The sequence below is a fragment of the Monodelphis domestica genome, chromosome 3 (assembly GCF_027887165.1).
Source record: "Monodelphis domestica isolate mMonDom1 chromosome 3, mMonDom1.pri, whole genome shotgun sequence".
Lineage (NCBI taxonomy): Eukaryota > Metazoa > Chordata > Mammalia > Didelphimorphia > Didelphidae > Monodelphis > Monodelphis domestica.
The window spans coordinates 307,596,155-307,623,731 of record NC_077229.1 but is presented as its reverse complement, the minus strand read 5'-3'; the positions used below and the strand labels follow the sequence as shown (position 1 = coordinate 307,623,731).

At 35.7% G+C, this 27,577-nt stretch overlaps 1 long non-coding RNA gene across 1 annotated transcript; it reads right to left on the bottom strand.

Moving 5' to 3' along the window:
* Positions 1 to 16,562: 16,562 nt before the first annotated feature.
* Positions 16,563 to 18,092, bottom strand: LOC103092771 (uncharacterized). Its single transcript, XR_464400.2, has 2 exons — positions 17,985 to 18,092; positions 16,563 to 16,732 (listed from the first exon to the last, which is right to left on the bottom strand). It is a non-coding gene; the product is annotated as an uncharacterized LOC103092771 (long non-coding RNA).
* Between the last annotated feature and the right edge of the window lie 9,485 nt (positions 18,093 to 27,577).

The window sequence follows — 27,577 nt, the reverse complement described above, 5'->3', positions numbered from 1 at the left end:
TCTTCTCTGGGACAGTCGAACAAGTATTTTTTTTCTGCTTCATTTTCAAAGCAAGTACTTTTTTAAAAAATTGGGAATAATAATTAAAATATTATTTTTGTTTTGTAAATATATTTTTTGTTTTGAGATTGCACTTATTCATTGCTCTTTTTGTCACAAATGCAGTCACTTTGTTTTAGATAAGAGTATAAATTTAAAGAAATCACATTGATTTATTTGTAACATTGTTTTTAATCCACCAAAAATACAAATGTCAGCATAAATGTTTGTTATAAAATGGATTTGTTTTATATTTATTATTATCACTGAGAAAAACATTAATTTGTTGCTCACCCTTTGAAAGACTTTGGCATGAAAATGCCAGCCCATTTCAAAATCATATAAAAGTGTCCCTATACTATGCTCCTATATTATATGATTTTGCAAATACTTTTACATTTTGTGGATTGTGTGTATATAGTTCCTCAGTTAAATTTCTTTGTATAAATGATTGCTTAACACTGGATACATCTAAATTTCATGAGTAATCTCTGAGTAAAAATCTGAGTAATCTCATTCAATTTCATAAAGTATTCTTAAAGGTAAAAGATGGGAGGAGGAAAGATAAAAGGGGACAGTAAATTTTTATTAAAGATAAGGAAAACAGCAATTCAAAGTACCAAAATGAATAGAATGCCACCAACAAAATCCTCAGAGTCAAATAGATATTCTTGAACACTTATATTAATAAAATTTCAAAAAGAAACAAATGAGTAGTACCTGCAATTTTTAAAAATTAGCTAATTAGTAACCCCTCCCCATCACTAAAAGAATGAAATGGAGACAAACTGAACATAATCCTTTCCAAAAAAATAGATTAATGTTTTAAATAAGATTTGGATTCATGTTTTCAGTCTTAAAAACTCATTCTCTGTTCACTAGGAATTCTTCTTTTCATGAGCTAAAAGGATCTGCATTTGAATCCCACTTTAGATATTTATAGACTGCATGATCATGGATGAATCATATGATTTCTCTGAGGCTCAGCTTCCTCATCTCTCAAATAAGTAAAATAATGCCTACCTCTGTTCACCATGTTATGATGAATGCATTTTTTAAAAATTTACAATATTATATATATATACTATTTTATTATGAAATTTTAAAAGAATAGTTTTAAAGACCAATAAAATTAATTAACCACTAACCAGTTTATTTTTTTTTTTTCTGAGAGAAGGGAATGTTATGAGCAAAACCAAACAAGAAGATGGAGCAACTAGAAAAAAAAAATTCTCGAGCTTAATTACCTATCTCTAAATGGTAGCCAAGCTGAACATTTCAATGAAATGGGTTAATAGCTGCAAAAATGTAAAATAGCTAAGAGGATAAAATTGGGGATTAAAAACATATAAAATCCAATCCCAGAAAAAAATTGAATAAGCTATAAAAGAAATGCAGCCCAAAAAAGCACCAGTAAGGGATTCTCAAGTGAATGCTTTCAAACCACTTTCAAAACAAATAACTCAGATGCTATATAAACTTTTCAAAAGTAGAGAAAGAAGTCACTTCTTCTCATTCTTTATACCACAAAATTATGGTCTTAATAATAAAGTCAGGGAGGCGAAAATTCTTCCAGCTCTACGTTAAAAGCAAATTTAGATACTGTTCAACTTTCAGTTTTGTTCAGTAACTTTAAATGGCTTAGAATTCTGTAACTTTAAAAATTGTACTTCTTTCTTAAAACATTTTCTTGAGGAAGCTCTTAGGTGAGGCTGTTAAAACCTATTGTAAGAAACTATGATATTTGAGGAACATTGAGGCAAATAAATAGATAAGTGGTAACTGTTCTGTATCTTGAAGGAGAAAAAAGAAAAAAGAAAGGGAAGCTGCCCAGCTCTGTGGTTGGAGGAATTTACATGCAGATATAGATTGCATCTATAGGGTAAGTGCGAGTTGAAAGACCTACTTTTTAAAGATATTGAGAGTTTGGATGCCTGGAGTGATGGTCTGGCCCTTGACCGTACATTCTCACTGTGTATTTGCATTGGACTGGATGGAAAAAATTACCATATTTTACATTCATATAACTTCAAATAGTGTGAATTTGAGTTCATGTGACCAAATTAGGGGAGTCATTATTCACAATAATTGGACATGAAGACATGAAGAGAGAGAGGTTTTGCAGGACAAACCAAAATGCAAGAAACAAGGCTGGGGACCTGGCTGTCAATCAAGAAGAAGGTTCCAAATGGAATGTTCCTAGGAGTTGGCAGTTGAACCTGACTGAAGGGGGAAGAAGCTGAGAACTGATCCCTGTTAGCTTCTGTCCATGGGTGAAGGACCCTTATAGGGCTGGTTTGGCTTTGGGGCTCTCTGACCAAGGGAGAACCCTTTGCTCTCTCTCTCTGAGATTTGACTGACCAAGAGTTGGAGGAAAGCCAGGCTGAAGGAGAGACTTTTCTTGGTGTTTGGCTGAGGGGGAAGAAGCTGAACTGATCCTTGTAGCTTCTGTCCCAGGCTGAAGGACCCTTGAGGGAGATTTCTGAAATTAGGCTGAGAGACTTTGGTAGCTTTGTGAAGAAGAAAGAAGATTTTAATTGTTGTCCTCCATCTCTAACTGTCCCCTTGTCACAGTTGTGACTGGACTGATTTCCCCAAACTCTCAAATTCTCCTTATAGATCAGGGAAACCCTCATCCATCTTTCCTCAGTTTCCTTATCCTGGTATCCCAATAAACCCCTTTACCTGAGAAAAGGAAAGAATTAGTTTTTTCTCATAAATAAATATCATAGTCCACTCAAGGGGGAGGGAGGAAGCCAAAGGCTTCAAGAAGAAACTGGGAGGGAGAAGGTTGCAGAAGGGAGGGAGTGAAGGGAGGAGGAGGTTAGGAAATAGATTGATCCATTAGCCTCACATAGAAATCAGTAAGCAAACCCCAGGCAAATCCCCTGTAGTAGCATTCCTGTGGCAGCATCCCTCCTTTTCTCAGTGTCTCTCAAGTATATCTATCCCCATTATAAATAAGCAGCATCAGGTGTGTCCCCATACTGGGTAGCAGAGCTCTCTATTCCCAAGCCAGAGTATATTAGTTACAACAAAAAATAGTGTCACACAGATCATCATTTTCTATTTCAATATAATAGAAAAGTTGGGGAAGGTGGATGGTTTGAGGAAATATTATTTTTTCTTTTTTTAAAAACCCTTACCTTCCATCTTAGAATCAATATTGTATATTGGTTCTAAGGCAGAAGAATGGCAAGGGCTAGGCAATGGGGGTTAAGTGACTTGCCCAAGGTCACACAGCTGGGAAGTGCCTGAGGTCAGATTTGAACCCAGGGCTCCCTGCCTCTCTGCCTGGCTCTCAATACACTGAGATACCCAGCTTCCCCCTATTATTTTCTCTATAGAAGGGATAAGAAGGTAACCATAAACCAGCATAAAGAGAATATTCTAGAATATAAAGGATTCCCATGGCTTAATTGAGCTAAGTATATACAAAATTTTGTACAAGAAACCTTTTCAATAATGAATAAAATTAGTTGTGTTATGAAAACTCAACTATAATGTCCTTTAAAGTCTTGTATCTTCTGTCCACATATCCCAAAACATTATATCAAATTCTCTTTTCATGGCATGGCTTTCAGTTCTTCATGATCCTGGTCACACTGTATATATGCAATTCAAATTTTCTCAATCCTTCCTAAAATGTGGCACCCACAACTGGGTACAACAATGCTTCAGATGTGGCTTGAATTAAGAGGAGTAAATACAACAGTACTATTGCATCCTTTTGTTATGGGAGTTATACCTTGCAGTGGAGCCAAGGTCATGCATCGCTTGTTTATTTGTTTGTTTTTGGTTGTTATATTACAATTATAACTCATTTTAAATGAACTGCATGTTATTCATTTGAGCAATATCAAATTTACTACAGGAATCACAGGTTTATCCAAAGTTACAATTTAATCTTTAATAAAAGTCTACCTCATTTCAAGAATTAAGCGGGGAAACAAAATTATAGGGTAGTTTAATCAAAACATTTCATAGATTCTTCAACCAGGATTCAATAATGATGACAGTACTATGTTCACCTATGCTTAGCTTAACAAAAATAATAATTAAAGTATACCTACAGAATAATGAAAGTAGTTTATCTTTAGTCCTTTTAAAAAGAGGCTATTAACTAAACCAACTTCAATTAGCAATTCACACATACTTCGATCTTCTTCAGAATTCAAAGATTTAATCATTTCCATAATTCTTTTTATAAAATGTTCAAATTGGATTTCTTTAGAAATTTAAATATTAAATTACTTAAATAACTGTTGTTTCAATAGATATGTGGCCAAAGGATAACAATAAACAGTTTTCCAAAAAAGAAACAGAAAGTCACAAACTACGTTTTAAAATAAGTCCAAATCACTATGAGAAATAGAAACTAAAATAACCTTTACTTGTAAGGTTTCAAAATTTTATAAATGATGGAAATTCTCAAGTGTTGGACAAGCTGATGAAAGGCTGATAAAAGGAATACACAAAATTATTGGAGATATGAATGTATTCATCTATTTTAGAAAACAAATTTGTATTTTTGAAAGAAAAATCATTAACTTGTTGATGCCATTAGATGCAGTAATATCCTTATTGAGTATATACCACCACAGAAGTCAAATTTTTTAAAAGGTACTTTTATAGTAAACAAGACAATCATGGTAGGAGAAAACTAGAAACAAAATGGGTACCTATTAATTTGAAAATTATCAATTAGAAAATGGCTGAACCATAAAGCATCATATGCTTGTGATGGAACATAACTGCACCATGAGAAACTACAATACATTTTATTTGTAAGAACTGGTGCAGACTGAAATTGAGAGAACTAAAAAAAAAGAAGGATATGTAGTTATTATGATAATGTAAACTAAAAAAGCAACCAAACTCCTAGTAATTGGTGCCAGAAGAGATACTAAAATAAACCTCATGCCATTTGGCAGAAAGATGGGTAACTATAAATGAATAAATGCAAAAGTATTTATTAAATAATTCTTATGTGTTAAATCCAGTGCTAGTTCTGAGTATACAAGTATAAAAATGAAAATAGATCTCTCCCACAATAAACCAACATTCTGTTAGGAGAGACAATACTCCTAGAAGAGTTTTAGTCAGGGAAAGGTATTTTATTTTAGAATGTACATTTTCAATGTAGCCATAGGGGAGTAGATTACACACATTTTCCAATACCAGTGACAGTATTGCTTTGATGATAGTTCCAGAACTAGAAAGCAGAGGGAAGAATAATAAGCACAAGGTAATAAGATGGCTGGTTAGATGATGACCAGGAAATAAAATGAGAAATGCCGAGTAGTCCTAAACATAATGGATCACATTTGGTACTTATCAACCAGGATGTAATTCATGGACCTTAGAACTTGGACAGAAGTTCTGGAGCTCAAAAGGCTAATTCTTTGAAGGAATGATGTCTTCTTGCATATGTTATAAAAAGTCACTTATTCAATTGGTTTTACATGATTGTTTTTCTTTGTTACAGGATATGTTAAATGTGGGGTGACAGAGAGATGCTTTATTGGAATATGATTGTGGTATGAAAGACACAAATGTTCTGAATAATCAAATAAGATCTCATAAGAAATTTCCTCTAATGGCTTAAAATTGCATGCCTTCCTATGTTAATATTGTCCACATCTTCTCATAAATTCATTGCAGGGGCCTCCATTCAATCTGTTGGGGGCTCTGTCATGTTGCCTAAACATGACAAGGATAACATTGCAGCTCAATGACATTCAGTCACCCTTTGCCCTTACCACATTATTAGTAGGAATTTTTTCTTGTGTATTTCTTTGATGCTATCCTTTCTGCTGCTTTTCATTTCATGATTCCTTATTTGTAATTTATTTTCCACTCTGCACCCTCTCTCTTGTTGCTTGAATCATCCATAGTGTCAATTCTTTAATGTTCTGTGATTTACAACTAATATGAATGTATACATTTGTTGTGCTCACTCATTTCCCCTTTTGCATTAAATTTACTGATTATCCTTCTTAACTGCCAAAGTAGTTTTCCTAAAATTTAAGTCAAATCACACTACTCAACAAACTCCAATGACGCCTGAGGACCTCAAGGAGCAAATATGAACTTCTTTGTTTGGCCTTTTTAAACCCCTCACAATAAGAACCCAACCTAACCTTCTGTTCCATCCATCTGATATCAGCAATTCCCTTCACATATTCCACATTCCAGTAAAACTAGATTCCTTACTGTTGTACATATAGCACTCCATTTCCCATTTCCTTGCTTTTGCATTGGCCATCTCCATGCCTTGAATTCATTTTCTTCTCATCTCCATCTCTGAAAATGTCTAATTTCTTTCAAGATCAAACTCAAATGCAACCTTCTACTTGAAGCCTTTTCTGATCCCACTAACTGCTAACGCCTCAATTCTGTGATCTTGTAACTAATTTCTATACATTTTGTATTATCTGTCTATCTGTGATCTATCATCTTTATATCCATGTATCTATCTATCTGTCTATCTATCTACCTATATTTTATATCTAAGGTTGCTGCCTAGTAGAATAAATATATGCTCCTTAAAGGCATGGGATTGTTTCATTTTAGTCTTTATGTCCTCAGTGCCTAGAACTTAATTGGTATATAATAAATGCTTAGTGTTAAATTGTAAACATATATGTTGATGTAATTTAAGCTTTATCAAAGACTTCATAAAATTTTTCTACCTCTTTACCTTTTGTCATAACTATTAGTATATAAATAATCATTTTGAAATGGTCTTTTTGCAAATACTTGTGAGCACTGCAATACAAGCTACCAAGTGTCCCATGAAATCAAATTTTCTTTGACCTTTGAATACATAATAAAAGCAACTGCTCCAATTCCTTTATTTGCCTCACCATGGAGAATTTTTAAAACCACCTTTTCAATTAGCTGTAACTTCCATCTGTCTTATGGCTTCATGTATAACAAGGAATTCAGAGTCAACATGATTCACTTTCTCTAGCAGTCATTATACATGGATCTCCCATTGATATTGCCAACAGCTCAGTTAATTTTTACAATGTTATATGCACAACTTTGTGCATCCATTTCCCTCTTTTCTGCTATCCTTTCATCACTGCAAATATAAAAATAGATCACACAAGATTTCATGGGTTGCCATAGTCAAAGAATTCATCACCAAGTATTCAGCCTATTAGTTGATGAGCTCCGCTGCATTTGACTAGACAGGTCCTTCAAAAGCAGGAACTGTCTATTCCCACAACTACATTCAAAGGCTTTCAAGGGTGATAATATATGCCAGAGCTCATAATCTACCATCATAGCCTTCAAAATTCCAGGACCACCTCCATGCTATGAGGCAGCAAAAGTCTATGTGAAAATATAATAGAAAAAAGGCATTGATAAAAAATTTCATGTTGAGCATATGTATTTAACTTTACTTCCTTAATATAACTGAATTGTCACCATCATATACTATATTTTATAATAAATACAGAATCCTATGAAAATAAGCAATCCAAAAGCTTCTAAACAATTACAGTAGTATATTGCTTTAAACATGGACTCTTTGAATAAATGCTAGCAAAACTCTCTGAATTTACAGCAGTATTTTCAAAATAGGGCATTTGTGCTTTTTTGTCAAACAAAACATTCAATTCATTAAAAATTATCCATCATTCTTCTGTGTTGGTCCTTGAGTTTGGGGGTTTTTTTCCAATCACATCATATATTTTTGCTTCATGTATATTCAATTTTTCCTTCTTCTCCTTAGTGTCACATATTTTTTTCACCATTAATGTTCCTTAAACTAAGATTTAAGAGCTTTCCACATAGTTCTCTGTGAGTTTACTGAACCCAGGTGGCTGAACATAAATAATTCTTCTATCCCTTTTTCAGAATCTTCATCTCAGTCAGCCAAACCAAAGTTATATAGTTATGCCATCAAATCCTCTTTAGAGCCTCCTAGAAGCACCATCTTGATTCTATGAGAGCAAGGTAAGGGTTTATTTCTAGACAGAGCTTTGTCTACCTAACCCCAGAAACTGTAAGTTTATATCCTAGAATTTCTGTCTTGGAAGAAACCTCAGCAGCCATCTAATCCAATATATACCAGGAAAAGTATCCATACTACAACATACTTCATAATGGTCATCTAACATGAATAACTCTAATGAAGGGAAACCTACTGACTCCTAAGGCAAGTCATTCCACTTTTGGGTGCTTTTAATCACTGGAAAATCTTTCCTGATATCACGCCTGCACTCGCCTCTTTGTCATTTATGTCCATTACTCCTGACCTGACTCCCTTCCCCTAGAGCCAACCAGAACAAATACAATTCCCTTTTCCAAAGAATGACTCAAGTATTTGGCTGAAGTCATGATGTCTTCTTCCCTGAGTAATATTTTTTCAGGACTAAAAACATACCAAGGTTCTTGGATGATTCTCATATACCATGTCCTCTAGGCTCTTTACTATTCTGATTGCTCTTCTCTAAATAGTCTTTTGTTTATCAATGTTCTTCCAAACTGAATGTAAGACTCCTAGCTTAGTCTAATCAGTACAAAGCAAAGAGGAATTTTCACTTTCTTTTCTCTCAGACTGTGACTTTCAATAAAGCCTAAAATCATGTTGGCTTTTTTGGCTACCATATCACACTGAAACCATAACCACTGAAACCCATGATGCTTTTTCAAATAAACTACTATCTAGCTTTGCCCACCACCATCCCATCTTATACTGTTAAAAGTACTTTTTAAAAATCCCCATTATAATATAGGAAGTCAGAGATAAGATCCAATCCAATCCAATAAACATTTTTCAGTGCTTACAAAGGACCAAGCACTATGCTAAGCAATGGGGATACAATAAGTAAAATGAAAGACAGTCTCAACAAGCTAATAATCTAAAAGGAGAGACAACATACAAAAGAAAGCAAGGAGAGAGCTGTGGAACACCAGAGCATACCCAGCATGGGGTCATCTTATGCTATGAAGCTGAAACCAAGAAAAGGGGAGTGATTCCAGAGTCTAGTTTCTGTCCACTCTACAGTAAGTCACTGGAAGGAGATTGGTACTCTTCTCTCCAGACCTCCAAACAGAGGGGAGAGGAGACAAAGGGAGGTAGAATCAATCAAATCTTGAGTTGGCCACTTGGTGGTGGGTTTAAAAGTTATGAGTTTATCCTGTAGGGGCATTTAGTTGTTTTGAGTTGAAACCAAGTAGGACAGTAGATGTGCAGTAAAGTTAAGGAGGAAGTAAAAAAATCTTATACAAAATGCAAAACTTTGTCAGTAAGTTGTGATTCTACGGGATAAAAGTTTTTGAAAATTTTTACATTATACAGTTGAAGGATCCAAGAGTCACACAGTTGGTAAGTATTGGAGATTATGTTTGAACTCTGTCTTCCTGACTCCAGGCTCAGTGCTCTATCTACTGTGCCACAAAATGCCTAAATATTTCTATTAAAATAGCATTTAGATGAAAGTTAAGTGAAAATATTTTTGTGTTCTTGAAATCATTTGATGATAGAGATTTAAGTATGAAGGATTCAATGACTTGCCCAGGGTCATACAGCAAGAATGTATCTGAGGTCAGATTTGAACCCAGGACTTCCCATCTCTGGCTATATCTCTCAATCTCCTCAGGCACATACCTGTCCTCTTAATAAGAAGGACTTGGACTGGGATAGTGGCATTATTTTTTTCTTTTTGCTTTTTTTGGAAACCCATATATTCTCTCTTAAAATCAATACACTGATTGGCTCCAAGAGAGAAGAACAATAAGGACTAAGTAATTGGGGTTAAGTGACTTGCTCTGAGTTACAAAACTAGGAAGTGCCTGAGGTGAGATCTGAACCCAGGACCTCCTTACTCTGGGTCTGGTTTTCAATCCACTGAGCTACCTAGCTTCCCTCATTTTCTCTAATTTTTAACCATAAAGAATCACTATAATGATTATTACTTTATAGATTTCAGAACTGATATTGTTAGGCCTCCTTTCTTCCTACTTTTTTCATAATTTATCTTGTGATGTTCCACTTTTTGTTGTTCACAATCATTAGTTCTCAAAATATAGTCTGTAGAAAATTCCCCAAGATCCTCTAGAGGGCTACGAGTTCAAAATTATTTCCATTACAGTACTAAAGTATTTTAGTTTCTGTTCTGATAAATATCAATACTAATCCACAGAAACAAAAGCTATTTTGTTTATGAAGCAGAGTCCTTGAGAATTTTGATGACAAGGAGCCCAAGACCAAAATGTTTGCGAACCAGTGCTCTAGATCACTGATGGCGAACCTTTTAGAAAAGGCATGCTGGGCCCTGCCCCTCAACCTATCCCCATTCCCTGTTACCCCAGAAAGGGGAGGAAGGAAGCACTCCCATTGGGCTGCTAGGAAGGGGGTGGGTGACAAGAGGCACATGTGGAGAGGGGTAGGAGAGTGGCCCAGAACTCTGCTCCTCTCCAGCTCTGCTCCCCTCCAGCTATGTACCACACTGTAGCTACACTTCCCTCAAACCTAGCTCCTCTCCTACCCTACCATAGGAGTTACCTTCACCACAGACTCAAAAAGCTACCATCTACTCTGTACCCTCACACAGCATGTGAGTTACCCTCCCTTACCCCCAGACAGGGAAGGGAGGAAGCAATTCCATTAGCTGCTAGGCCAATGGACAGATGAAGAGAGGAATGTCCTCAGGCACGTGGAGAGGGGGAGGGGAACAGCTCCATCCCAGGCCCTCTGGCTTTCTAGTAACAACTTTGACAGATGACTGTAGGCATGTCCACAGAGAAGGCTCTGCATGCCCTTTTTGGCACACACACCATAATTTTGCCATCATGGTTCTAAGTGAATTTCATTATTTTTACACTTCTATAAAATAATCTCTTGATAGTTTAATTGACAAAGCACTAAGTAAGTAAATTAATTTTATCATGTGTTTTTTTTTATTATATCAGCCTAGGCTACTCATGAACCATGAATATTTCTCAAATTATATTGTTTTATAGTTATATAAAGAATGTTTGTATAATTTTCTTTATATAGTTCCTCTGAGTATCTAGGTAGGTCAATTCCCAAATATTTTATATGTAGCCCAAGCTTGACTGGGTATACCTAATATGCCTAAAATGAAGGCCTCTGGGTCCCCTACCACATAGGGCAGTCTCCTTTGGTTAGCTGTGTTTTAAAAACTTGTAAGACATGGATGGTGCTTTTCTGTTACTCTTTTCTGACACCTTTAACTATTCTCTCATTTAATGTGCTACTCCAAGAATTGAAATGAAGAGAGAGAAAGAACTTCTTTCCTCCTCTTTTATCCCCTCTAAGAAATGGGCCTGGGAGTGTTTGGTTATGTATTATGTTTTTGTCTTCCACACATTCAAGTCCCAGAGATAATACTTATAGCATCAGAGTTGCAAGGCAAAAACCTCTGTCAAGTTCAAATCCCAGGCAGCTTAGCTTCTAAGGGCTTCCATCCCAGACTGACTGGCTACACCATCACACATACAATTATGGAACTAAAAGGAACAAACACAGAACAGGAACAAATATTCCCATGTTCATGAATCTCCCAGAGCTGGGGTCCAAATGAGAAAGCAGGGGAAAGAAGTCTTTCCCTTCTCACAAGAACAATTCAAGGGGACAATTCAAGGTCTTCATGTTAGGCAAATTGGATATGCCTAGTCAAGTCAAGGGGACATAGATATTGTATAGTTGTTTATTTTTTGCTTGTAGATTTAGTAGGTAAATTTTTATAAATTTAAAAACTATAAAATATCCAACATCTGTTAGCATTTAATATATTCAAAATGGTACAGGAAAAGAGTTCAGATCTGTTTTAGACATTGCTTGCATAAGCTTTCTTTTTTATATTTATCATATTTTATTTTGTTGAATATTTCCAAATTATGTTTTATTTATTTTTAGCATTTTTTTGTAATTTTCAGTTCTAAATTCTCTCCCTCCTTTGGTCCCTCCCCCATATTGAGAAGGTAATATGAATTATACATATGAAGTTATGAGAAACATATCTATTAAGCATATTAGAAAAAAACAAGAAAAATAAACTTTTAAAAAGTATGCTTTAATTTGCACTCAGAGTTCATCAGTTCTTTCTCTTTATGTTGCTATAGTTTTTGTGTACTTTTTCTCTACTTATTTCACTATGCATCCGTTCATATCAATATTTTCATGCTTCTTTATATTCATCTCATACACTACTTCTTAGAACACAATGGTATTCCATTACATTCACAAGTCACAATTTGTTTAGCCATTCCTCAATTAATTTGTTTACAAATCTGAGCTATTACAAAAAAATACTGCTATAAATATTTTGGAATATATGGGGACTTTTCCCCCTATTGACAGCTTCTTTGGAGTATAAGTTTAGTAATGGAGCCTCTGATTAAAAGAGTATATACATTTTAATTATTTTATTTGCAAAATTTTAAGTTGCTTTCCAAAATGTTTTTACAATTTCATAGTTCCACAAATATATTAGTGTTCTTATATTCCCCAAACCTCTCCAACATTGACTATTGCTTTTTTATTATTTTTTATCACTTTCAGGATGTGAGATAAAACCTCAGGGTTGTTTTTATGTACATTTCTTTTATTGTTAGTGATTTAGAGTATTTTTCATGAGAGTTGTGAATACCTTCCAGTGTTCTGAGGAATACTTGCTAATATTCCTTAATCACTTATCTATTTGGGAATGACTTTAGCATTACATATTTATTAATTGTTTATATTTCATGGGTACTTTTGAACATTTTCCTTCTTATTCAAGATTGTGACAGAGTCTGGCACTAAAGAAAAAGAAACCAGAGGCAGTTGGTGCCTGGCTTGTACTCCCCCCACCTGGAATCAAGATGTCTTTGATACTGTGTGGAAACCCCTAGGCAGAGCCCATGACAATGGATGCTAGCCTCAGGAGTTACAATTGACAGTTGGTGACAGTTGGTAATAGTTGGTCACCAAAGCTTTTTTTTAATGGGATTCTTTTAAATCTTGGGTGCCATTTGTATTCAAGTGGTTGTTTAGTTGTAACCGAGGGGTTCCATCTTTCAGTTTAGAGAGAGAACAGTGGAAACCTCCCTTCTCAAAGTGGGGTTCAGGGAAGACAGCTGATGTTTAAGGTTGGCTCAGAGAGAGGAGATGGTGTTTGAAGATTTTTCCCCTTTCTGACTTCCCTCCTCAGCTAAGGCTGATCTCCCAGATTCTTCTGTCCCTCTTGTCCCCCCTCCACTACTTGAGACCAAAGGGTCTCTCTCCCCTTGATCTGTTCACTCACAGCTTGGGGGAAAAATAACTATTTTAATGTCAACTAAATCAGGATAATACAAAGAATAACTGGCAGGGAAAAAATGGGAAAGGAAGGTCAGAAAAGGGGGTCCCCATCTCTATCTAAAACCCTTTTCCTTCCTCCTTGAGTTTGGGGGGGAACTCAGGCTTTGACAACCTGAGCCCCTTAAGAGAAAGTCAGGTTGACTGAGCCTGGGTTTGACCCCTTGGCCACAGTTCAGACTCAGGGCAACAGGAGCTGAAGTAAAGTTGGACAGAGATTTAAAATGTCTTTCATGGGTTTCCTCTTCAATAGTCTTTTCAATTGGGAAATGTTGGGGGGGGGGGGGAAGATTTCCAGTCACAGCCAGGAAAAAGTGAGAAACCCTCAGGAGAAAGTCTTTTTCAGCCTTCTCTCTTCAGCTTCTCCCGACTGAGAGACCAACTCCTCTCCCAGCCAGAACCTTCTCCTCCTCCAGATTCCTGGGGCCCCTCCACCATCGAGGTGATCAGTTTCACACACTCTTCAGCCTGGCACTTTTTCTTTAGTGCCAGCCTCTGTCACAAATACACTAATTTTTTCTGTGTAGAAGTTTTTCATTTTCAAGTAATCAATGTGTTCTATTTTGTCTTTTGTAATTCCCTCTTTCTTTTGTTTGGTTAAGAATACAACTCATCCATAACTATGAGATATATGTAGTCTGTTTCTCTTTTAATTGATTTTATACTATGCTTTTTCATTTTAAGGTCATGTGTCCCTTTAAAATGTACTGTGGTGTGTGGTATAAGATGTTCATCTAAACCAAATTAGTGTAAGACTGTTTTCTCAGAGAGTATGATTCACATCTCATACTATATACAAAGATGAAGTCCAAAGAGATACATGATTTAGATATAAAGTGTGATATCCCAAGTTAATTAGAAAACTTCACTATTCAGACCAATAGATAGATTAAGAAATATGATGAAATAAGAGAGAAGGTCAGAGGAAATAAAATGGATCATTCTGATTACATGAAATTAAAAAGATTTTGCACAAACAAAACCAATATAGTAAAAATTAGAAGGAAAGCAGGAAACTAGGGAATTTTATTGTAAGTTTCCCTAATAGAGGCCTCATTCCTCAAATATGTGGGATACTATATATTTAGCTACATATATAAATATAAATTCTCCAATTGATAGTCAAAGGATTTAAACAGGTAGTTTTCAGAAAATAATCATATGGGGAAATGCTCTAAATCACTATTGATATGAGAAATGCAAATTAAAAGAACTCTGAGGTACCACCTCATGCCTATCAGATTAACTAATATAACAGAAGAAGAAAATAACAAAATCTTGAAAAGAATGTTGAAAAATAAGCCCACTAATGCATTGTTGGTGGAATTATGAATGTAAACATTCATTCTAGAGAACAAATTGGAACTATACTTAAACTGTGCATATCCTTTGGCCCAATAAAACCATTGCTAAGTCTGTATCCCAAAGAGGTCAAAGAAAAACTATAATTAGAAAGATAGATAGATAGATAGATAGATAGATAGATAGATAGATAGATAGATAGATAAACTCTGATTATGATGGCAAAGAATTGGAAAATATCTATCAGTTGAGTAATGATTGAACAAGTTGTGATATATGATTGTGATGGAATACTGTTGTCCTATAAGAAATGATGAGAGGAGAGAGGGAGGGAGTTATATGGATATTTTAAAGTAACAAATAAATATATAACTAAGCTTGAATTAACAACCAAAAAAAAAAAAGAAATGATGAGCAGTTTGACTTCATAAAAGTCTTGGGAGACTTATATGAACTGATACAAAATGAAGTCAATAGAACATTGTACACAGTACTAGCAATATTGTAACAATGATCAACTGTAAGAGACTACTCTTATCAATACAATGATCCAAGACAATTCTTTTTTTAAAACCCTTACCTCCCTTCTTAGAATCAATACTGTGTGTTGGTTCCAAGGCAGACGAATGGTAAGGGCTAGGCAACAGGACTTAAACGACTTGCCCAGGGTCACACAGAGAGGAAGTATCTGAGGCTAGGTTTAAACCCAGGACCTCCTATCTCTAGGCCTGACTTTCAATCTAGTGAGCCACCCAACTTCTCCCTAACTCCTTAGTTTTAAAATAGTACACAAACATATGGCGGCTCAGGTGTATTTTTAATATGTAACACAATGAACCCAATTATTTTTCTTGCAGGGAAGATTCACAGGTACTAAATGGGAGGAGTACCTTAAGAGCAATCAATCATCCATTAGTCTGAACTATAATCCCCGTTATTTATTGAGAGTTATGATTAAGAAAGTTTTTTTTTCTGAATTTACATATCTGGATTACATGAGGCTTGGGAAATTGATAGTTCACTAACCTTGAATTCCTTACCTTAATGTAGTTGATCAAGCAAGTTATTGAGTTTATAGGAATTTCCTACTACATAGTCAGGCTATGATCAGTGATTAAATAAGGAGTATTTCTGTCAAGTAGCAAGAATTCAATCCTCACAGTTGAGAGAATGGAGTGAAAGATACAGAAAAATGCAGAGAGTGGTGTAAAAATTAAATTTAAATCTCAAATAATAAAAATATTACATTTTAAGAGATTTATTAATGATCATTAGAAATCTGTCTACAGGAAGTACATAATACAAGAAGTCAGTGGGCTCCGGGAAATGTAGTTCTTTTTTAGAGTAACAGATTTTCAATTATACAGTGACAGGGTGAAAACTATAAGATCTGGCTGGAGTGCAAGGGAAAGAATGTTCCTGTCTATCTCAGAATTCTGAGAGAGAGACTTCTGAGTGGTTAACTGCCAGCCCTGAGGAGAAGTTTGGGAGTAGTGAGAGAATTCACAGTTTCTGAAGTTTGATCTCCTTGGATCCTGTTGTATTTTTCCTGTAGATTCCTGTGTTTGTTTCCTGTTGGTCCTGAGATATTCCTCCCAACCATTTCCTGATCTGATTGAAGTCTATCTATGATACTTTGAAGAGAAAAACCCAGCTTGTCTGACCTAAACTGTTACTTGATCTCCACAGATGCTAGCCTGCATCTTTGCTGATCAGGCCATTTTGGTCTCCAACCCTGATCTAGTCAACATGATCTGATACCTTTACCAAAACCTGTTTTGGGGAGGCTAAAGACTAAGAAAGCTAGTAATAGGGGATTTGGGGGTGGGGGACATAGAGCAGTCAAGAAGGTTGTGAGATAGCATCAAGCAAAAGAAATGAGAGTTATGAAAGTCTCTTAGAGGTGGGTTAAGCAGAGTTTTATTAGCCTAGGCATCTCCTTGGCCCCCCCAACCTCACCCAATCCTTGTTGTTTATTTCATTAAACTTGATTTTAACATTTAAACATCAGTCAGATTGCATTTTTGAGAGTTCCAGGACTGAGTGTAACCATCTTGCCTTCAGAGCCTGAGAGGAACAGAGACAACAGACATGATTTTACAAACCTGTGAAGTGACCAAACCTGGCTATTTTAGTTGGTTATTTCACAATAGCTTAATGATTATCTCATCCAACCCTTGCATAAAAAGAATCTCCACCATAACATATCCAACAAGTCATTATCTAGACTTTACTTAAGACTTCTGTGAAGGGGAAAACCACAGACTCTAGCCTGCCCATTTTGGCTTACTTCAATTGTTAGAAAAATTTTCATGTCAAACCTGACCTAATCTCTTTGCTACTTCCATTCATTGTTCGTAGTTCTGTCCTTGGTGGTCAAACACAATAAGTTTAATACCTTCTCCACAAGACAGCCTTGCAAAAACTTGAAGGTAATTGTGCTGGAGCTTCATTTTTTCCTATTCCCAAGCTAAACATTTCTAGTTGCTTCAACTAATATGATACATCACATACTCAAGGGCCTTCCACACTCTTGTTGCTTTCCTCTGGGCATTCTCTAGCCTGGCAATGTACTTCTTAAACCATGGTGCCCAGAACTGAAGTACTCCAAATAAAACCCAACAAGGGCAGAGGATAGTGGTACTATCATCCCTACATCTAGAAGCTAAATCTTCCTCACTCATCCCAAGATCCCATTATCTTTTTTTATTGATCACATCTTACCTCTAACTCCTATTGAAGCCAAATTTCAATAAAGCTCCCATTGTCTTTCAAATCAACTGATCTCTAGCCTAATATCCTTGATCTTTTACTCATGAAGTTGATTTTTGTACCCAAGCTCAAGATTTTACTTTTAACCCTATTGGGAATTTTGTAGTATTAAATTTGATCTAATGCTCTAACCCTAATTCTGTAGTATCAAACTCAAATAGAAATAGGTTCCTATCCCAGCATATTGATTTATGTAAGGGTAAAATTTTGGGTTGAGAATGAATATATTATTTAATGGTCTCAAGGGATTTAAATTCTAAATCCCAAAGAAATACTCAAGTCAGAATAGAATCTAATGGTGATTTATTTACAATACAATACAATACAATTACAATAGAAGGAAGAAATTAAGAGGTAAAAAGGGGTAAAGATCTGCTCTGGCGTGGCCTGATCCAGAGGGAGTTCAGAGGTCTCAGCCAAGGGGCTTTCCCAGAAGATTAAATCTAGCTTGGTTTCTAGCCACAAGGCTTCCTCCAAGATGAGGGGTTTCCTTGGAGGCTGGTGCCTTCAGAAAGCCAGGGAAAGAGGATTCAATCTTAAGACTCACCACATGATTGACTAAGGGAAGCAGCCTGAGGACCCACCTAGCACCAGTTCCTCCACATCTGCCAAAACCACAAAGTCCACAAAAGCTGAAAAAAAAAACCTTCACAGGAAGTGACACAAATTATAAAGGCCATTCTTTACATCACTTCCTGTGTCTCACATGTACCAATGGTGGCTTAAACTTGGTTTAGGACAGCCCAGGGGGTCAGTCAATTGTTTCTGATTGGTCACTTGCTAGCACACAGGTCACAGACCATCCTCCCCTACAGTTAATCCTTAAGTGGGGGTGTATACATTCCTGGTTGCTAGAATTCTAAAGACTAAGCAGGGTGGAGTAAATCTAAAACTCACACTTAGAAAACCGCGTATTGACATTATCTTTGTTGTATTGTGTTTTTATTTATTTTGTTAAACATTTCCCAATTACATTATATTCTGGTTCTCTTTAACTCTGGAGCTTTGCTGACACTTATGGCCTTGAGCATGTGAGTTTGACACCTCAAATCTAGTCTCTCAAGACACTTTTGCATCCTATCTCTACCAATCAATCTAGTCTTAGCTATCCTTCCTAACTTTGTGACAGCTATATTTTTGATGGGAATATTATATTTGCTTTCATCTTATTCATAAATAAAAACGTTAAACCTCACAGAGCCAACTTTAAATCCTTGGACTACAGGTTTCCCTCGCTTTGTTGCCATTCACTTATCCTGGCTTCAGGGTTTTATTTAAAAAAAAAAGTCTAATTCTATATCTCAGAGTTTTCACTATATCACTGGATTTTGCAGATAAATACCATACTTTTGCACAAGTTAGCCAATGTGAGATTGTACACAGCTGAGCACAAAGTGGGTGTTTCTGTATGGGCTGACAGAATTAAAGGTGACCAACCACAGTGCTGTGTTCTATATCCTGGGTGCTGATTGGCTCAGTGTTTATAGTGTGGGAAAAGTTAATAAGAGTGTGGAAAAAGTTGGTAGGAAAGTGGGCCTTACAAAGCCTTAAAATAGATATAATTAATATAACAAATATAATTATATAAAAATGAATAAATATAAATAAATGATAAATATAATTAATAAAATAAACTTAAATAAAATAATATAAGTAATAAAATAAATATAATGCTGCTACTTCACAAATTTTTCACACGGGGTTCTCTGAAACATAACTCTTAATATGTAAGGAATCACTGTACTTCACTAGAGACTTTCTACCATATTAATATTGAACCACTAACAACTAGAGTCCAGTCATGCAATCAGCTCTGAATTCATCTGATTAAGACTCTTGTATAGTTGGAAATTCTTGAAGCCCTAAAAACTACATTACCCAAAATTCCTTTCTATATTACCTAGAATCCTTTTCTCTTTTCTTGTGTCCTCATGCTTACCTGATTGTATTTAAGTTTGCTGTGATTCCTCCCTCTTTCTCTTCTCTTAAGACTGGGTGGGCTTTTAGGTATTTCTTTTACTTTAGTTATTATTAATAAAACATTTAAAATATAATACCTAGTTATTGGATATTAATTTTAATCTTTATATTAGTCTAATCCATCAGTTTTCAAAATGTGTTCCAGGGATCTCTGAGGGTTTCGAAGTCCATTATAGGCATTTCATAGGGTCAAAACTATCTTCAAAATGATACTAAAGCATTTTGTTTTCTTATATGGTAAATATCAATATGCACATATGTATTATGTGATATGTGTAAACACATACATATATTCTACATAAACAAAAGCTCTCTTTGTCATTTTTAACAATGTTTAGGGTTCCTAAGACTGAAAAAGAGAATTATTCATCTAATCCATATTATTCTATTTTCTCAAAAATGAGTTATTTTATCAAAGTTTTCTAAAATCTAAGAAAACTATATTCATAGAATTCCTTTCATCAACATGTTTAGTAATATTGTAAAAAAATTAAATTAAATTAGTTTAGGTTAGCTTGACTCATTCTTTATGAAGCCAAGCTGATTCTTTGTAGTTAGTTTCATTTTTCTAGAAGCTCTCCAACCATCTTTTTAAGAAATTAAATGATTACAAATTCTTTGAGAGTAGAGACAGTATCCTAAATTTTATAGTTTTTCATAATGCAAAATAATCTTAGAGATCATCTATCTAGCACAAAATAAATGGTTTTCTGGTTTCAATAAAAAATTTGGATATTCATTGTGATTTTCCCATAGCCTGGCATAATGTATTCCACATAGTGGGTTCTTTTTTAATGTTTGTTGGATGTTAGAATTAAGCAAACTCTTATCAATATCAATTTTTTTAATCCAAATTCCTTTTAAACTTTTCTCATAGTTCAATCCTTGAAAAATTGTGCTTGAATTTCCCCTCTCTGTGCATTTTTCAGAACAAACTACAGAAGTTTAAAATTCATATTTATCCCTGGAACATAAAACCAGGTTTATTTCTCGAGTATAAATGGCATTCTCCCAATTACAGAATTTTTTCAATAATAATAAAATTCAAGTACATACATTAAACTTCCCCCAAAACTGGAATTACATGTTTCCCTTAGACATAGGAACTATTCTTTAATCAGCTTTCACAAAGGATTTTGGGCTATACAGCTACATTTCCTTAGAATGCATATTTTGTATGCCTATAACCTGTGCCACTACTTGATTGTGACAAACAGAGGTTCTTAAGTAAAGTAATTTCAACATTCATGTCTTGTCCCTTTCCTCCGATTTCTTAATACTCCCAAGATGTCTGGGACCAATAAACTTTAAAATTTAAACTTAGGTTTTAGCTACTCTTCACTGCATTAATCACTCATTTGAAGTACTTTAACAAGTAGAAAAGTAAATCAGCATTAAGTGGGATAAGCTGAAAACTTGCTTCAGAGCTAATAGAAACCAGAATGTAATTTTTGGGGAAATATTGGTACAGTTTGAAACCTGTTGATTATCAAGGGAAAAGCATTAGAAGGAAAGGAAAATGACATAGGAGAGGGAGGGAGGGATAGAAGGAGGAATGGAGAAAGAAGTGTAAATCTATTCTATTGTATATATGTGGATATAAAAATATATATATAATAAAAATACATATACCATGTATTCAGGAAATTTGATAGTTGGGCATAGTCAAAAAGAGAAGCTATTTCTACTTTTTGCTTTGGTTTTCTTGCATTAGTATATTAAAATTTATAATTGTGATATTATATGCTTACTTTTAAAAATAAAAGAAATAATAGCTGAGGGAATACATTTGGAAGCAACTATAGAATTGTTGATGTCAAAGCAAATTGATTTCCCATTGTCTACCCAAACTCAGCATGATGTTGCCCACTTCATGAAGAGCTTAATAAAGGGATCCCAGCACAAGCAAGACTATAAGTTCACAGCATTTAGAGATGTCATCTAGTTCCATAGTCAAAACTAGGACAGGTTAACCAGAGCATTGCCCAAAGGTGGTGAATTTAGATAGCAACAGTAGTCTTTTAGTATAGCAGGCAGAGTAGAGTTTAGCATCTGGTTAGCAAGAATAATTAGTTTGAATAGTTATTGTATGGTTTCTCATAGTGTGCTACTGTAAACTCTTCTTTCATCAATCTCTTCTCCACTTCCATCAAGGTCTCCTATTTAGTGGCCTAATATCAGTGTGTCTTTCTTCCTACCAAAGGATGTTAATCAAACTCAAATGAAGACACTTTTCATGTAACATGCTCAGATATAGTTTATAACATCTTCCCAGGGCACAAAAATTCCTAAATATAGTTCTCTACAAGCCCAGCTTAAAGTCCAAATAAGTGAAGTAATTTTACCAGAGTAATATAGATCATAAGTGTTGGAGGCAAAAATTCTAACCAATCATCACTGTGGCTTAAATTTATTATTGTGGTCTCTGCTTCATGTATCAAGAGTATACACTATCCCCATATTCTAGAGAAAGATATAAATAATCAATCATATTTTTTAAATAATCACTATTTAAAGGAGTCTATCTCTACTAAAAACATGACTTCAATGTTCACACTATGTAAAAGTTAATTAGAAACTGGGTTTTAATGTTGGGGGAAATTATTACATTATGAAACCTATTGATAATCAAGGAAATCACATTAAAAGGAAAGAAAAATGGCACATAAAAGAGAGAAGGGAGAGAGAGAGGTTTGTCAGAAAAAAACTACAGACATGACATAAGAAGTAAATATATATTTTATACTTATGATAAATTACTGAAGAACTTTAAGTGAAGTATCTTTAAATCTGTATGTGATTTGAAACAATTGGTCGGTCTATTAGACTCTTTATTATTCTGTTCTGCTCTGTAATAAGAGTTGGGTCCAATGGAAATTCTCTGAATTATGGCATGGCAATGGCAAACTATGCTGCTGTGTGATTAATGTTCTATTTATTCCAAAATACTTGAAAGAAAAGTAGTGCACAGAATCAGAATGATGACCCACAGTGAGAATTCTTCCACGAACCTGAGCTTTTCTAATTAACTTTTTGGACATTTTGCCAACCATAAAGAAGCCAGAAAAGGTTTATATAAGAAAAAATGTTTTCTTTATCATTCAATTTTTCTAACTTTGGCATTTTTCCTGAGCTCTCATTTCCTCCTGAATATTTGCTACTGGTAATTATTCACTGATTGTTAATACCCAATGTACAGTACAGTACAAGCCATCATCTTGTCCCCAAACAGTTGAATTCTTTTTTACTAATGCCCTAAGAGACAAAGCTGTCTTTCAAATTGTTTCAAAATATGTTCTCCTTTTCTGTTTCTGTTAACGCAAACCAGAGAAAGCTTTGCAATATCCTGTTTGATCTGATTTTGTGGGTCTTCCTTAGACCTTAAGATTCCATAAACTTTAAGAATCTGTCTGCTTCATGAGAAATAATTAATAAAAATGTAGATGAAAATTGTGGTAAAGGTAGTGTATATGGTAATAAGGACTGAATTGATGAAGGGATGAATTAGACCAGAGAAGGTTAGCTACTGGAAGAACAAATAAGAAAACTGCCAGAGAACCCAGAAAGTTTCCAGTTAATGATAAGGGAAAACCAGGACCCATGATGTGGTGATCTATGAAGACAGGCCATTGGTGTTGGGGAGATCCAAGGCAGAGGAGCTGGGGCATAATATTGCTCACAAAAACAAACTTCAAAGTCTGAAATTGTTTTAGAAAGCAATGCAAAGATCATTTCGTGTAGGAGAATGAATAACAAAATAGGTGTGATACTCTATCATCCAGGTACTGAAAGGTTGACATAATATAATTTAAACAAGGAAATCCTCATGTGATCCACATGTTTGCAGTTAAGCAATTTTACTGAGAGGGCAACCTTAATAAACGAGGCAGATTGAAATGAATATTAGTAAAATGAAATAATAGCAAAAAGACCCAATTTATCATTTCAGCTTTATATAAAAGGGAGCTATATAAGAAGCACCTCATCCAGTCCTTCTGGCTAGAGGAACACATAGATAGGATGATAGATAGATGATAGACTGCCCACTAACAAATTAGATCCTCCAAGCAATCTTAAGCAGTTAATAAGGAGTCCAAAAAACTCAAATGGAAAAAGTCAGTGAGCAGGTTATTTGGGATAAGATAGAAATGATGAACATAGAATTAGTAATTTTAACATTCATTAAGGGCCTGCTTGGTGTGAGTCACTTTCTTAAGCACTAGGGATATAAATACCCACATGAATTTTTAGCATTTCTTTATATCACCAACAATATCCTGTGAGAAAAGAGTAATTTTTAAACTAATCATAAATAGAATAAAACAAAACAGAAAGAACATGAATGTAATTATAAAACACCTTTTATGCAAAAGTAAGATTTAATAATTTGAGAAATATTCATTGTTCATGGGTGGGCAGAGCCAATAAAATTAAAATGGCACTTCTACCAAATATGCTTATGCAATGCTATCCCAATTAAATGTTAAAAAATGTTTTATTAAACTAGAAAAAATAATAACAAAATTAATTGAGAAAAACAAAAGGTCAATAATATCAAAGGAAATAGTGAAAAAATATAAAGGAGGCAGATCTAGAACTAAGATATTTCAAACTATGTCAGAAAGCAATAATCATCAAAATAATCAGGAAGAAAACTAAATCAATGGGAAGAAAAAAAATACAAGAAAACAGTTGTAAACTATTATAGTAACCTTGTGTTTGAAAAAAGTTAAGATCCAAGTTCATGGAATAAGCATTCACTATTTAGTCAAAATTGTTGAGAAAACTAAAAGGCAATCTGGCAGAAATTAGTGATAAACCAATATCTTACACCATTTACCAAGATAATATCAAAATGGATACAAGACCTAGGAATAAAAGGAGATGTCATAAAAAATTTAGAAGAAAGAAAACATATATCATTAGATTTATGAATAGAAGAAGAGTTTATGAATAAACAAGATATAGAAAACATTGTCAGATATAAAGCAGAAAAATTAGAATACATTACATTGAAAAGGTTGTGCACAAATAGAACTGATGTAGCCAAGATCAGAGGGGAAAGCACTAAGTTGGAGATTGGGGAGAGGCAGGGATTTACAGATAGTTTGAGAGACTGTCTAAACAAATTATGTCATATGATTCTGATGGAATACTACTGCACTATGAGAAATGATGAACAAATTGAAATGAACGGAACCAAGAGTAGTAGTCTCTCGGTAACCGAGGATGACGATTGTCTTTGTGCGCTTTTATCTGTGATGTAGATGAGTGTGCACAAAGACACTTGCACATGAGGGAGATTTAAGTGGAAAAGTCGATGCACAGAGACAGTCCCACTCTCTCGGCGTTGGAAGCCTGGGTCCAGTGGCACGAAAAATCGTTACACCTGGAGACTTCCTCATCTGCATTGGATGGCCGTGTTGTCTTTTGTGCTCCAACATGCCCTAAGCACTCCACAGTGCTTTGCTGCGTCGCCCTCTCAGCCATTGAACCTTCTTGTTGGTTTCTTCTGTCTGTTCAGCCGAAGCAGTCTTCACATGCTGGGTGAGCAAAGCCCTGGTTCACCAGGGGTCAACGACCTGATGGCTACCCTCACAAGGTTTAGCTGGCCTGTCGAAGCCGTTGCCCGGGGTGTGGCCGCTGCTGCATGCTAGCAGCTACTGGGAGCCACAAGTGAGAGCTGGGGGTCAGGTGGGGGTCAAAGGCTGGAGAGCTGCCCTAGGAGGGCACGACAAGCCCTCCATACCAGAGATACTACCCCTCCCTGAGCACCCCCTACACCCCACGGAACCAAGAAAACACTATAAAAAGCAACAAAAAATAGAGTTTGAAGCATGACTATGTACATATACCTCCAAAGAAAGAATTGATAATTAAAAATTACAGGGGTGGGGAAGTAAAGAATAGAGTTAACTGGATATTTTCATGTAACCAATATTTTTTTTTAAAAAAAATCACAATAATATAGTTTGAGACATGAAGAAATGGTTATAACTAGGGGAATCAGAAAATGCTTCCTATAGATGGTACTATCTGGGTTGAGACTTGAAAAATCTATAGATACTAAGAGATGGAGTTGAACAAGTAGTGTATTCTGGAAGTACAAAGTCAAGGAGATCAGAAAAGGACTAAATATAAAGAAAATTAAGTATAGTAGAATGATTTGGCTAAAATAGAGAGAACATAAATGGAGTGATATAAAATGTCTGAAAAAAGGTAGACTAGAGCCAAAACAACATTAGTTAGGCTGACCAGGTGATCTTTTCTCACTCTTTCCAACATTTACTAATAAATAATTGTAATTTCATATAGTCTCCAAGAAAAATTTAATCATAACAGTGAGAATGGAAACAGGTTCTCTGACTCCAATTAAAATATTCTTTTCAATTTCCTGGGACAATGGGAGGATTTTCATTTTATTTTATTGTAGGATTGAGGAAACCTAAACAGGTTTCTAGGCAAATAATAAAGTCATAATGGGAAGATGTTGAATGAGAATAAGGGACAATTGAGGTCCTGGAAAAGGTGGCAGAAGCATAGATAGAAAAATGAAGATTAGGGGCATCTGGGTAGCTCAGTGGTTTGAGAGCCAGGCCTAGAGAGGGGAGGTCCTAGGTTCAGATCTAACCTCAGACACTTCCCAGTTATGTGACCCTGGGCAAGTCACTTAACCTCCATTGCCTAGCCCTTGCCACTCTTCCTGGGTGTGTGAGCTTTGGCAAATCACTTAAACCCCCCATTTCCTACCTCTTCCTCCTTTTCTGCCTTGTAATCAATACACAGTATGGATTCTAAGATGTAAGATAAGGATTTTAAAAAAGAAAAGAAGTGGAGACCATCCAATAAGGGCCTCTCAAATCTTGTCCTCAGTTCCTGAAGAAAGAGGTCACAATATATTTTATAAATACGAGTGTAAGAGGTAAGGATGATGGGAGGGATAAGAGGGGGGGGGAAATATTGAATAAAGTGAATAAAGTAGGAACTCAATAAAAGTAGTAGAATAGCTCTCAAGTAGCAATAAGGACTCACCTGGAATTACATAATATCAATTTTTAAGGAGTTAGGGGATAGGAAATTGGCTCAATATTATATTTTTTCTAACAATGTTAAATAGCCCTGGAACAGAAGCAGAAGAATCCAGTGATGGAAGTCAAGGGGTTAGTTAGAGGGGCAAGGGATTCTAGGGCTATAATCAGTGAAATGTTAAAGAGAACAACCATGTACTCAAGGCTGGATCTGAAAGCAAGTGAGATTACAGTACAGAATCTGGCCTGGGTGAAAAGGGATTTATTGATCAAACAGAAGTCACAATAAGTAGAAATTTAGGTTTAGTATGAATAAAAGAAGAGAAGAGATAGTGGTAGTCTCTCGGCGATCGAGAATGACAATTGCCTTTGTGCATTATCATCTATTGATGTACCCTCATGTGGCTTTGGAGTCCAAAGACTGAGGCGCACAGTTTGTGGCACATGGGGCCTGGGACGCCAGTTGTTACGGGAGGTGCGGTTGTGGCCTGGTGTCGGCGTTCACACGCAGAGGCAAGACGTCAACGTTGCTCATCTTCAAAGGTGGCGGCATGGTGAATGTGGGTTCGCCAGCTGCTTCTGTCAGAGGCAGCGAGTTCTAGCTGCTTTGGTGTAATGTCAGCCCACTTCAAGTTTGACTTTAGCTGATCCTTGAATCTTTTCTTTGGTCGGCCTTGTTTCCTGAGTCCAGCTGACAGTTCACCATAGAATACCTGTCTTGGTATTCGCTGTGGGTCCATGCGGATGACGTGTCCAGACCATCGTAGCTGGGTTTGGAGGACCAGGACTTCGATGCTGGTGGAGTTGGCTCTGTCAAGGACTTCCTGGTTGGTGATTCGGTCCTGCCATCGGATCCTCATGATTGACCGGAGGGAGCGTTGGTGGAATTGCTCCAGCTGCTTCATGTGCTTCCAGTACAGTGTCCATGTCTCACAACCGTACAGGAGCAAGCTGAGGACCACTGCGTTGTACACTTTGAGCTTCATCGCAGTGCTTACACCGCTGTGTTGGAGGACTTTGCAGCACAGCCGCCCGAGTGCCTGGTTGGCCTTTTAGATCCTGGCATTGATCTCGTGGTCTAGGGACCCGTCGTTGGCGATGGTGCTGCCCAGGTACTTGAAAGTGTTGACAT